Source organism: Phyllostomus discolor, chromosome 2 (assembly GCF_004126475.2).
Source record: "Phyllostomus discolor isolate MPI-MPIP mPhyDis1 chromosome 2, mPhyDis1.pri.v3, whole genome shotgun sequence".
Classification (NCBI taxonomy): Eukaryota; Metazoa; Chordata; class Mammalia; order Chiroptera; family Phyllostomidae; genus Phyllostomus; species Phyllostomus discolor.
This window is the reverse complement of record NC_040904.2, coordinates 79,143,356-79,156,004: the sequence shown is the minus strand read 5'-3', so window position 1 is coordinate 79,156,004 and position 12,649 is coordinate 79,143,356.

The window sequence follows — 12,649 nt, the reverse complement described above, 5'->3', positions numbered from 1 at the left end:
TGAAAAAAGAGACTAGAAGGAGTTTTACAAAAGTAATGATGGGATGTTTCCAGATCTTGGTCCATCAATAGATGAGTGAATAAAAACGCTGTGGTACATTTACACAATGGAATACTAATATGTGGTTTAAAAAAAAAAGGAAATCTTACCTTTTGCAACAGTGTAGATGGACCTGGAGGTTATTAAGCTAGTTGAAATAAGCCAGTCAGAGGAAGATAAATACCTTATGATCTCACTTATATGTGGAATCTAATGGACAAAATAAACTGATGAACAAAATAGAAACAGAATCATGGAGTCATAGAACAGACTGACAGCTGTCAGAAGGGAGGGAGAACTGGGTGAAGGAAGGTGAAGGCAGTAGCCAAGGAACATACGTGCATAACCCATGGACACAGACAACAGTGCAGTGATGGCCAGAGGGAAGGAGTGGGGTGGGAGCTGTGTGGAGGCTGGCAAATGGAGGGGAAGTGGGGACATCTGTAATAGTAGCAACAGTAAAAGTAAAGGAAAAGAGTAATGATGGGGAAGGGGTGAATTGTACATATATGAATATGGGGTGCTCTATCTTTTGTTACTTTTCCAAATTTTCAAATGTGGTTATTTTTACAATTAAATGTGGTTCTGGGCTGCTGACTCTGTTAATAAGGCAAAAACTAACAAAAAACAAGACCCTTATATAGTTGCATATTTAAAAGAACTGAATTATAAATATCCTTGTAGTAATTGAGTATGCAAATATATATTTTCTTTCTTACCCTGTGACCTTAGGCCAATTAACACTCTATCATGCTTTAGTTTCCTCACCTTCCAAAAGACACTATTTGTTGTATCTGGTGGTTTTGAGGAAAAAAATAGATAACAGAAGTATATATATTAGGCACGCAGGTGTTCAATATATAATTCCCTGTCTTCCTTTGTTCTGAAATTTTTACTGTATGGATAGGATTTTTTAATGTTTTGGCTCTTTAACTTGTGGCTCTGTGTGTTTGGGCATTATGGCTCACTTTGATAAGAGATGGAAGCTAATTTGTTTATTGCTGTAATTTGACATTTTTTCCCTTTAGAAATAAGTAGAAATCTTATGTTTTAGAGAAGTTTAGTGGACAGACTTAATTTTTCTTGTTTGAGGTTGATATAGTCTGCTCCTAGGTTGAGATCTATTTTTGGTTAGTACAAAACATTTGATGAAAACTGGAAATGTAATGGGGAGATTGGATATCTAATTTTTCAGTAAATTTATGCAGATATGTAATTATTTTACCAAAGAAATTAGCTAAGTAAAAAAATGTATAGTTATGTGATGGCTTATAATTATTAGAGATAAAATAGTGACAATCTACTCAATAATCTAGAAAATGCCAGTTTCAAAAATATCAACCTTAAAAAAAGTAAATATTTCACATGTTGAATCGTTATTTTGGTGCTTTGTCAACTGAAACAACTCTCGAGAGTATACTCAAAGCTCAGTATATAAAAATTGTTTCAACTTGATTTAAGAAGTTAGTTTGGCTCTCTTCATTTTATTATGAGATTAAGCAGTTTTAAAAATGGTATGCGATTTTCTAAAGGCTATTTAAGATGCTTGTATAAGGGAAGAAAGTTTCAGGTACTTTGTTACTGGTTTAAATCTCATACTGCCTTTTGGAACTGTAGTAGAAGAATTATAAAAGAGGTAAGGGTAAGAAATGATGAATATGGCACTATTCTGATTAATTCATGATAATTTTAATGCATTTCCTTATCAGAAACTTTCAAAGTAATATAGAAAATCCCTGACTTGTAATTTATTGGAAGTTTTAGAATGAATATTGATGGTGTAAAGCTGTTCGAACAGTTACACATCATGTTGACCTTTTGGTCATCTGCAGTTTGTATACAGTGGAGTCTCTCCACTGGACAATTCACAGGAATCTCACAAAATGTTTTGCCCATATATGGGCAAAATACTACAAAACTGTGTACCAATTGGTTATATTGATTTATGTCAGTTTGTCTTGATCTTACTGATATTATTATGAAAAATTATACCTATGATTTTATATCCAGAATTACTAATGTACTAAAGAGCAACTAGATTTAATAGACATTTAAAAAATAAATTATGTTAAGTATGCATCAGTACAATATAAAAAAGTCACAAATTCAACCACCAGAACTGTAACTTTTATTTGCTAATAGATATTTTAATAAACAGGCTTACTCCATCTGTAAGACCCTGATAATGCCTCTTAGGAAATCATAGAAAAATAAAATACAATAATTAGTAATTTGTACTTTGTACAAAAATCTCACTATGTTGCTCAGCAGGTAGTTTTGCTAAACACCATATTCTTTCAGCAAATAGATGACATATGTAATGCAATACACCACAATCCCTCATTGAGAGCTGAGCATTCTTTAACACTATTAACTTGTAGGCATGCCAGCACATGAACATTTACATGGAACATTATAATATTAGAGTAAATTTTTATAAGATGAGAACAATACCACCTTCAAGTAAGTAATGACTACTTTACTATAGTAGTAAAGTAAATAATAGGTAGGACTGTAGTTTTATTTTTAACACCCCTGTACTGTGTTTATCTCTCTACCATAGTGTGATACAACAGAACAGAGAATATAGGCTGTGTCAGGAACCTGAGTAGAAGGCATAAGTAGAAGTTCTAAATAGTGATGTGATACCAAATAGAAAAAAATACAGTGCTGCACTTCTTTATTCTCATAAACAGATCTTTCCCCGACTTTGCAAGAGTAGATGGGTACAGTGCTAGGTTCATAATTAGTGATAAATAACTTTGACGTGTTACAAAGAGATTTCAAAAATCATTCATAGTTATAGGAAGGAAAAAATGTTTTCAGCTATAGTTTTTATTCATCAAATATTGTTCTATGAGGGATTAAATGTCAATTTAGATGTTATCTAGGTATTTTGTATAAAGATACTATTTAGTATTAATAAACTTTTTAGGATTTATACTGTAATGACTTTCTTACAACTATTTTGAATGCACTGCAACTGTTGACATATACCATTTAATATTTAAATGGCCATTTAAATATTAAATGTTTAATCAAATACATATTTATATGTACATGTATATCATTATATTTTGGCTATGCTAAATTAGCAAAAAAATGGAGAGCAATCTTATTCCATTATTCACAATATGATTTTACAATAAATCCAAAGAATAAATATGCACCTATAAATTCCAACACATTGAATTACATACAGCCTGTCCAGAAATAAAGCTCCATGCACAATGACAAGATCACACTTCATTCCTACAGATAGAGTACAGTAACGGAACAACCACATTGCCCATTTGTTTTTTCCTAAATGACAGATGGTATTGATGTCTTTCATGTCATGTGAAAACAAACAAGAAACTATTGTTTTCATAAACAATTGGAGCCTGATTATCTTTAAAAAAAATCAGATGGGGGCTCAAACCCTCCAAAATAGTATTTTAAGAAACTGACAGCTTGAGTATACAATACAAATCTTTCAGGATTAAGCTAATTTTAATTTTCATAGGCTTTGAATTAGAACAGAATAGCTACAAAGTATTTCTGCCTTTTACTCTGAAATAGGCAAAAACAAATAACAAAACATGAGAAGGATCTATGGCATTGAGACGTCTTCACTTCATCTTGACATGGAAAAGAAGACTGTTATCAGCGTCCTTGGAAAACACAGAATTCAGTTTCAGATCTTCCAAACAAGATGTCTCAAAAATAGTAAAAATGGCTGTAAAATATTTTATACAATAGGCCTTTTTTTGCTATGATGTATAACATACAAATATTAATCGACTATGTATGGTAATACACATGTATATATGCATGTGCATATATATACACATACATATGCATACAAATATATTTACTTTCCCTTTTCCAAATACACCTATCTCTTCTAATATATACTCTCTTCCTGTCCTAGTATTGACTTTTATCTCCTCTTGGTAAAATAAAACTACTCACATAGTAATAGCCTTACTTTTCTACCACAAATGTATCAAACTGTATACATATTACACCACTTTGCTCCCATTGCAAGTCTATGCATCTAATGTCAAAAACTAAACTAACCTCCCTACTTAGGCTATGAATTCTAACCCTTCTTCCTCTCAAGGCTTTTTCTATAATTATAGTGTCTCTACCAGATCATTCTTATTAATATATGAATATACTGTAGGCTCTTTTTTCTAAAAACACACACATGAAACCAAAACCTTTGTTGACCCCATGTATCTCTCCAACTACTGCCCTTTTCTCCTGCTTCCTCTATGATAAAACTTTTTGAAAGAGTTGTTTATGACGCTGATTCCACCTTTCTGAAAATGTCTTCTTGATTACGTTAACCAGGCTTTGACTACACTACTTCATAGAGATTGCCTTTTTCAAGGTCTTAAATAACTTTCATGTTGCCAAATGCAATGGCCATTTCTTTATTCTAATCTTGACTTCTTAAAAGCATTAAATTCAGATGACCGATCACATTTGTTTTTTCTCTATCTTACCTTACACTTCTCAGTGTCCTCTCTTGGTTTCTAATTCTCTGCCTAACTTATAAACATTGGAATGCCCTAGAATTTAATCGAGGCTTACTTCTCTATCTGACAGCCTTTTACTCGGTGATTTCAAAATTTTACATACTGTGTATATACTGATGATGTCCAAATATTGATGCTAACCCTGATTGGTCTTGAAACTCTCCTGTACAACTGTCTACTTGGTATCTCCATCTGAATATCTGACAGCCATCTTAGGCTTTATGTGGGTGAAACTAAACTCTTGATTTTTTCCTCCAAACCTGCTTTCCTGCACCAGAATTGACTCAGTTTCTTATTCTTCAAATATAGAACTTATCTTTGACTTTTCTCTCTTTATCCCTTATACTCAGCCCATTATTAGCAAGCCCTGTTTACAAACATACCCCCAATCCATCCATTTCTCTCCATGTTCTCTACTTGTACTTTAATAAAAGTCACTGTTTTCTCTTTTGGGGGATTAAGCTATTGCAGTAGCCTCTAAATGTTCTTTGACCCTATATAAGTTTTGCCTTTGTCAGCTCATTTTATGTGTACCAAGTACACTGTTCTCAAACACTCCAAACTCCCACACGTTAAACTCTTCCATCTCCTTGGAATGCTCATCCTACAGATTTCCTCATGACTGGTTTCTTCACGCTTTTCAGACAGTAGTTTTAATGTCACATCACCAAAGATTTCCCTTGACACTTAACATAAAGAAGCCATCATCCTGCTATGTAACATTAACTTAATCATCAGCATAATACATATCACTATTTCTTTATTGTGTGTCTTCACCACAAGGAGATCATTCCATGAAACAAGGGCTTATGCTGGTCTTGGTTGCCCTGTATTGTCTGTTAGTGTTTAGAACAGGACACTGATACATGATAATGGTCAATAAATAGTATTTAATGAATGAATGGACTTATAGATAAATATATCTCTAAAATAAATTGAGCAAAAAAGAAAAAGGACTCATGGACATGGATGACAATGTGATGATTGCCAGTGGGGAGCAGGAGGGTATAAGGGGACTAAATGGTAATGGAAAAAAATACAATAAAAATTAAAATACAATAAATCAGTATGTTTGTATATGTACTATTTTTAAAATTTAGGAATTACACAATTTTGACTAGCAAATACACACTATTTCCTTTAATATTTTTGTTTGTTATATCTGTTTCCTGTAGTGTAAATAGCTTTGACTAGACAAATCATGATTTATTGTTATTGTTTTCTATAGATACCCAGCTATTTCATTTGATAGTACAGTGATCAAGGTTGTATGGTAGGAAAGGGAATATTGTACTTCCTCAAAGGGGTTTTTGGAATAATAAGCAGTTTATACAAAAATAGGATGAATTTTCACTTTTGTTTGAAGTATCTCATTTGGTGAAATTTAAAAAATTGATTAAACAGTTAGCAGTGAAAAGTAACTGTAAAAATAAATGTTTACCATTTTGAATACACAAAATCTAACAAAGGATTTCTGTTTGTATTTCCATTCATGAGAAAGTAAAAAGCTTGCTTTCTCCACCAGACTTTATGGAATATTTGGCCAATATTTGATAAACAAATAACTTCAAAGATAATAACTTCTAGCCACTATGTTATGGTATTTGGCTTCAATTTCTTTGGGCATTAGAAAGTTACAAGAATTATGGGGTTAATGGAAATATAAAAAAAAGTGGCTCTTAAAAAAACATTTAAAGCAATTGAAAAGAGAAGGTAATCTTGAAAGAATATAAACATTTACAGATCATAATATATAGCACAAAATTAATATATTGGTACCATATTTTTTAAATATTAAAGATTGTCTATAAAATTTATGTAACTGCATAAAGCATAAATTACATCTAAAAGACTACCCTTTCAACTCAATTATTTTTATCTGCCTACTATATGCATTCACTGTTTTACATTTAATAAAGCAGAAGAAAAACTTCTAATTTTTAATGGGAGTGATTTATTAATATGTCTGAAGTGCTTTGACAGTCCAATATTCAATGTATTTTGGGGGGCAAATTCTTTGATTATATATGTCTTAAAGTCAAAAGAACGAGTAGTATGGAAATGTTAACAATTTTGGCCATTTGGTCTATTATTAAAATTTTAAAAAATAAACTATTTTTGATATTTTGGTAAGATTCCTTTTTAATTTTATACACCAATATATTTTTAAACAATAAATTTATATCCTGTAGTTATTCAAATTTTAAATTACACAATCTAAAATGGAGGATGATCAACAAAATGATTAATAATGTATCAGAAATATTAGTGGACTTAATTGTTTAGAAATTCCCATCCTCAAAATGTATTTTAGTTTCAAAATTACCAGTAATAGTAACATAATAGGGTTTTTGTTTGTTTTTTTAAATGAGGTAATTTATAGTTTTAACACAAACTCTTCTTTGTATTACCTGTTCATCTTTTTCTCAATTTTAACGGAACTTGGTTTGTTTCCACATTCTGCATTTCCTGTTCTGCCTCTGATTTTTTTAAAATGAGGTTATTATAGAAGGCATAACTAACATTTTAGGAAACACAGGCTGTTAAGTAACAATTATTCCTTCAAAACTCAAAATTAAGTGATTTAAATTTACACGGCATACAAAATGAAGCCCAAATATAGTTTGTGAAAAACGTCCAAAGAAATTTTTATCCTGCAGTTATTCAAATTTTCAATAATACAATCTAAGATCGAGGGTGATTAAAATGATTAATAATGTATCAGAAATAAAAGCATGTATAATAACATTTAAAATTATTTTCATATTTGTAGGACTGCTCAGGTGTTGTGTCACCCTCCCCCCCAAATTTCCCACTTTATGTTTTGATTTTTTTTCTCTTGGAGGCCTAAAAAACTAAAATTATATCAAAACTGCATACTTGTCAAAAGAAAATTAGATTTTTGCATAGTATAGATATATTATTACAATTTTCATTAAACACATACATATGGCATTGGAAAAAAATCACATTAAAGCAAATTAACAACTTCAATGACAAACCTCGATGTACATTAAACCTTATTCTCCAAGCAGTGCAGACATTTTAAAACATCCCAATCATTATTATATTGTCCATAAATTTAGTATTGTTTAAAAATGCTTTTGAAGATATGCAATAACAGCTCTCAATAAACTACTGGTGGCTTTTTAAACAAGTTAGATTTAACAATACTCATGTCAATCACATACACTAGAAATATAGCTCATTCAGTTATAAGTTAGCAAAGGAGAGGCCATTGATTTTGTCATAGAACTTTTAAAAACCGCAATTTTAAGCAGATTTATTTTAAAGATAAAAATAATGTGTAGCATTAAGTAAAGCATGTACAGTCAAAGAAAAACATTACAATGTTAGTATTGATATTACTGGGCAAATAATTCTAAAGACAGCAGAAGTTAGTACTTTGTATGAAAAAAGAGCTAATAGAATTAATTATCTTCTGGCTTCTCTCTGACTGAGTGAAGATGAGTTTTAATGAAAATTTAACAACAGCAATTTGTTAAATTTGTGGACATTTTATTCTCCAAATTGCTAAGTGTGGAAGACTTTTGTCTAAATGTGTACATTTTATTCTCCAAATTACTAAATGTGGAAGACTTTTAATTTATTATACAAGCAAGAGAAGAGGACATGTTAAATGAGGTAAAAATCTTGAAAGTGTATTGTTTACTCATTTTTATGATTTAGCACTACTCCACCTATCATGATTTGAAAAAGTTAAATCATGTTGGTCCTTTTAGATGCAAATTAAGTCTGCACAGCAATGTTCACATCAGTGTTGTTTGTCATGTAAGCTCACATTTAACTCATGAAATCGAGGAACTCATGAAGACAAATTTTCAAAGTTAATAATGCTTAAATATAACATTTGAATTTAGATATATGCAAATGAAGTTTCTCATATCTTTGGAGTTTCCTTTATAATAACATATTATTTTGGGATAAAGATAGCTTTCCCTTCAATGAGGGCAAATGAGATGGAGAGTCTAATACTAACTAAACAGGAATCCTGAGACTGGGTTGTCCTCCTTTCACTGTTTTGTAGAACACTTTACAGCCATATCTCAGTTGTTCTTATTTATTATTTGAGTTGATAACTTTTAACCTGAAAGTAAGTTTATAATGACAGATTAAAGACAGCCAGAGGTTACACATCATCGAGAAACATGAATAAGGACAGAGCTTTACTTGAGGGATTTTTGCTAATTCTGATACTTTTCTAATTTACAACTTCCAGGAAATAGTGTTGTCAACCTGTACTTTCTTTTTCCTAATGTAAAGTAGAAACCTCATCTTTATATTGCATTTAAGAGCTAGTTTTCATGATCATCTGTCAGGCACATTTTTAAAAGCAGTGGAATTCTTTAAAGATTTTTCTTTTTAAATGAAACAAATAAAAATTCTCTCAAAAGTTCTCTTTGAGGTTTAATACTCTAATTAACCAGTGAAGATATTCAAGCAAGAACTTTAACTGGTTTTGTTTAGGAAAAACCCAAAACTCTTTCAAAGGGAAAGTACAAAAATATAATAAAATGCAGGTATCATTGAGAGATACACAAAACTTCATATTTGCCAAATTCTTTTTTAAAGTGAAGTGAATTATTTTACTAGTGCTTTACTACCCTAAGTAATTGAAAAATTTTCTCTTAATATTTTTCTTTCATTTTTAAATACAATAATTTTGAATCAACACTGATAAGCTTAAGGCAGACTTTCAAATCTATTCTAAAATCCTGAAAAAACAAATGGCAACTGAACACAATTCTTTCTTTTGAATTAAGAATAAAGAGAATGCGAGTCTTTCAATTAAATATAAACATCCTTTTAAGCACATTTTATATAAGTCTATCATTAATTTGAAATTTGATTTTAATTATTACTTGGAAGAAAACTAGAACAACATTTAGATGATCTGTATCTTCTGGATATTTTGACATTTTTTTTCCCAGAAGACATGAATATCATGTCATGCCCATATAACCTAAAATAATTTTTTCCATCCTAAGAAGTCTTTGAGTCCTGGCTGGTGTGGCTCAGTGGATTGAGTGCCAGCCTGCAAACGAAATGGTTGCTGGTTGGACTTCCAGTCAGGGCACATGCCTGGGTTGTGGGTCAGGTCCCCTGTTGGGGGCGAGAGGCAACCACACATTGATGTTTCTCTCCCTCTCTTCCTCCCTTCTCCTCTCTCTAAAAATAAATAAATAAATAAATCTTAAAAAAATCTTTGAAATACCTAGTACTTGGATTTTTTTAAAGGAACAACAAAAGAAAGATGGGGTATTTACTTTTCTGTAATAAAGATGTTTTGTTCCTGAATTTCACCTAGTTACATGTTAGATGTAGTCATGAGTAATCATCTCTTTCCCTTGTTACATGTATCACATTTGAAAGAATTTTATGCAACCATTGTAGGTTCATATTTATTATTACATTTACTAAGACCAGTGAATTGGCTTAGGCAAGAGATTAGTCAAGAACTATTTTTGAAAAGTGGCCAATGTTTTCTAATTAGAAGCACTTCTGAGGTAGTGAGCCTACACATGAACTGAAAAGTTTGCCACAGGACAATAAAAATAAATCTGTGACTCTTGGAGAGTATCTAATTAACAAGAGAAATTGTCTTAGAGAACCTGGCTAGCATGTTGTCCTCTGCCAGAGGAAGTATATGGTGTTCTATGAGAATTTAAGGTGAAAATTATTTCTTTTCATAGGGATTGCAAATATAATTCACACTGGACAAAGTTTTATTTACTTATTTAATATATTTTTTCATGGAAAGAGCTAACATCAGTGACATGGCAATTGCAGCAAACATAGCAAGTTGGCTCCAGCCTTTAGGTTTTAAGCTTAAGAATTCCTTGAAGGTCAGGACAGTACAGCCAAACTCATCTTTCACATAAAATGAATGGGTGTAGGAGACACTTGATAAACTGAACTAAATAAGGTTTATGCTGCCTTTATTGAACATTATAAAGATTGAAACTTTGTTGAAAATGTTGGTCATAAAACCCAAATGTTAGGTGACTTCAGTACCTGGTGTCCTAATGGAAGAATACAAGTTTGACCCAGTAAACTCCTCTACCTTTTGAGGTCTCCACATAAAAGCATTGGAATACTTTTGAATTGAACACCCATGAAGTAAGGCATGGCAAGACAGTGGCTGGTGGATGGGATTTCCCACATTTATTTATGGATAAACCAGGAGGAGCAACTGGGGAGTGAGACAAAATGCAACCCAGGGTTCCAGCACAGGAAAGTAGAGCCTCAAAAACTCTGGCTGTAAAAGCCTGGGGGGTGGGGAGCAGGCTGTGGCAGTGGGAGAAACTACTAGTCTCACAGGAGAGTTCATAGGAGAGGGCCACAGGATCCTGGAACATGCACAAGCCCACCCACCTGGGAATCAGCACCGGAAAGGGCATTATCTGCTTGTGGGAAGCTAGGGAAGTGACTGAGAGTGGGGCAAGAGACTAGCAAGCTAGCATGCGGCATTGTTCCCTCTCTGACTATCCCCCACATATAGGGCCACCACCCAGTGAAGTAGGTTGCCCTGCTCTGATGAATAACCAAGGCTCCACCTCTTACAATTTAGCAGGTGCTCTGAGACAAAGGAATATGGCCCAAATGAAAGAACAGATCAAAACTCCAGAAAAAGAACTAAAAAACAAGGAGATAGACAACCTATCAGTTGCAGAGTTCAAAGCACTGTTAATCAGGATGCTCATAGAAATGATTGAGTTTAGTGGCAATGAAGGAAGAAATGAAGGCTACAGAAAGTGAAATAAAGGAAAATATACAGGGAACTAACAACGAAGGGAAGGAAACTGGGACTCAAATCAATGATTTGGAACAAAAGAAAAAAAGGAACATCCAACTGGAATAGAATGAAGAAACAAGAATTCAAGAAAAACGAGGAGAGGCTGAGGGACCTCTGGGATAACTTTAAATGTTCTAACATCTAAATCATCAGGGTGCCAGAAGGAGAAGAGGAAGAGCAAGAAATTGAAAATTTTTTTTGACCAAATAATGAAGGAAAACTTCCCCGATCTGATAAAGGAACCAGACATGCAAGTCCAGGATGCTTAGAGAGTCCCAAATAAGTTGGATCCAAGAAAAAACACACCAAGACACATCATAATTACATTACCTAAGACTAAAGAGAAGTAGAGAATCTTAAAAGCAGCAAGAGGAAAGGAGAGAGTTACCTACAAAGGAGTTCCCATAAGGCTATCAGCTGATTTCTCTAAAGAAATCTTGTAGGCAAGAAGGGTCTGGAAAGAAGTATTGAAAGTCATGAAAGGCAAGGACCTACAACCAAGATGACTCTATCCAGCAAAGCTTTCATTTAGAATGGAAGGGAAGATAAAGTGCTTCCTAGATAAGGTCAAGTTAAAGGAGTTCATCATCACCAAGCCCTTATTATATGAAATGTTAAAGGGACTTATCTAAGAAAAAGAAGATGATTGAAACTATGAACAGTAAAATAACGACAAACTCACAACTATCAATAACTGAACCTAAAAAAAGAACAAAAACAAAAACAAACTAAGCAAACCACTAGAACAGGAACAAAATCACAGAAATGGAGATCGCATGGAGGATTATCAGAGGGGAGGGGACAGGGGGAGAATGGGGGGAAAGGTACAGGGAATAAGAAGCATAAATGATAAAACAAAATAGACAGGAGGAGATTAAGAATAGTATAGGAAATGGAGAAGTCAAAGAACTTGTATGTATGACCCATGGACATGAACTAAGTTTGGGGAGGAATGCTGGAGGGTGCAGGGGTGCAGGATGGAGGGGGATAAAAGGGAGAAAAAATTGGGACAACTGTAATAGCATAATTGATAAAATGTACTTAAAAAAGTAATATGAGCCTCTAAGTTATTGGAATTTGAGGTTGAAAAAGTTGTGATCATATAAAAGAAGTGCTTCATCTAATTTTAATCTCTTTGTTATATAAAGACATGTATACCAACTCTGAGATGATAACAACAGTTGTGATTCTTAAAATACTAATCTCTTTTAAATTAATATTTTTTTTTAGCTAAAACTATAGAAAAGGATCATCATCACCCACTTGG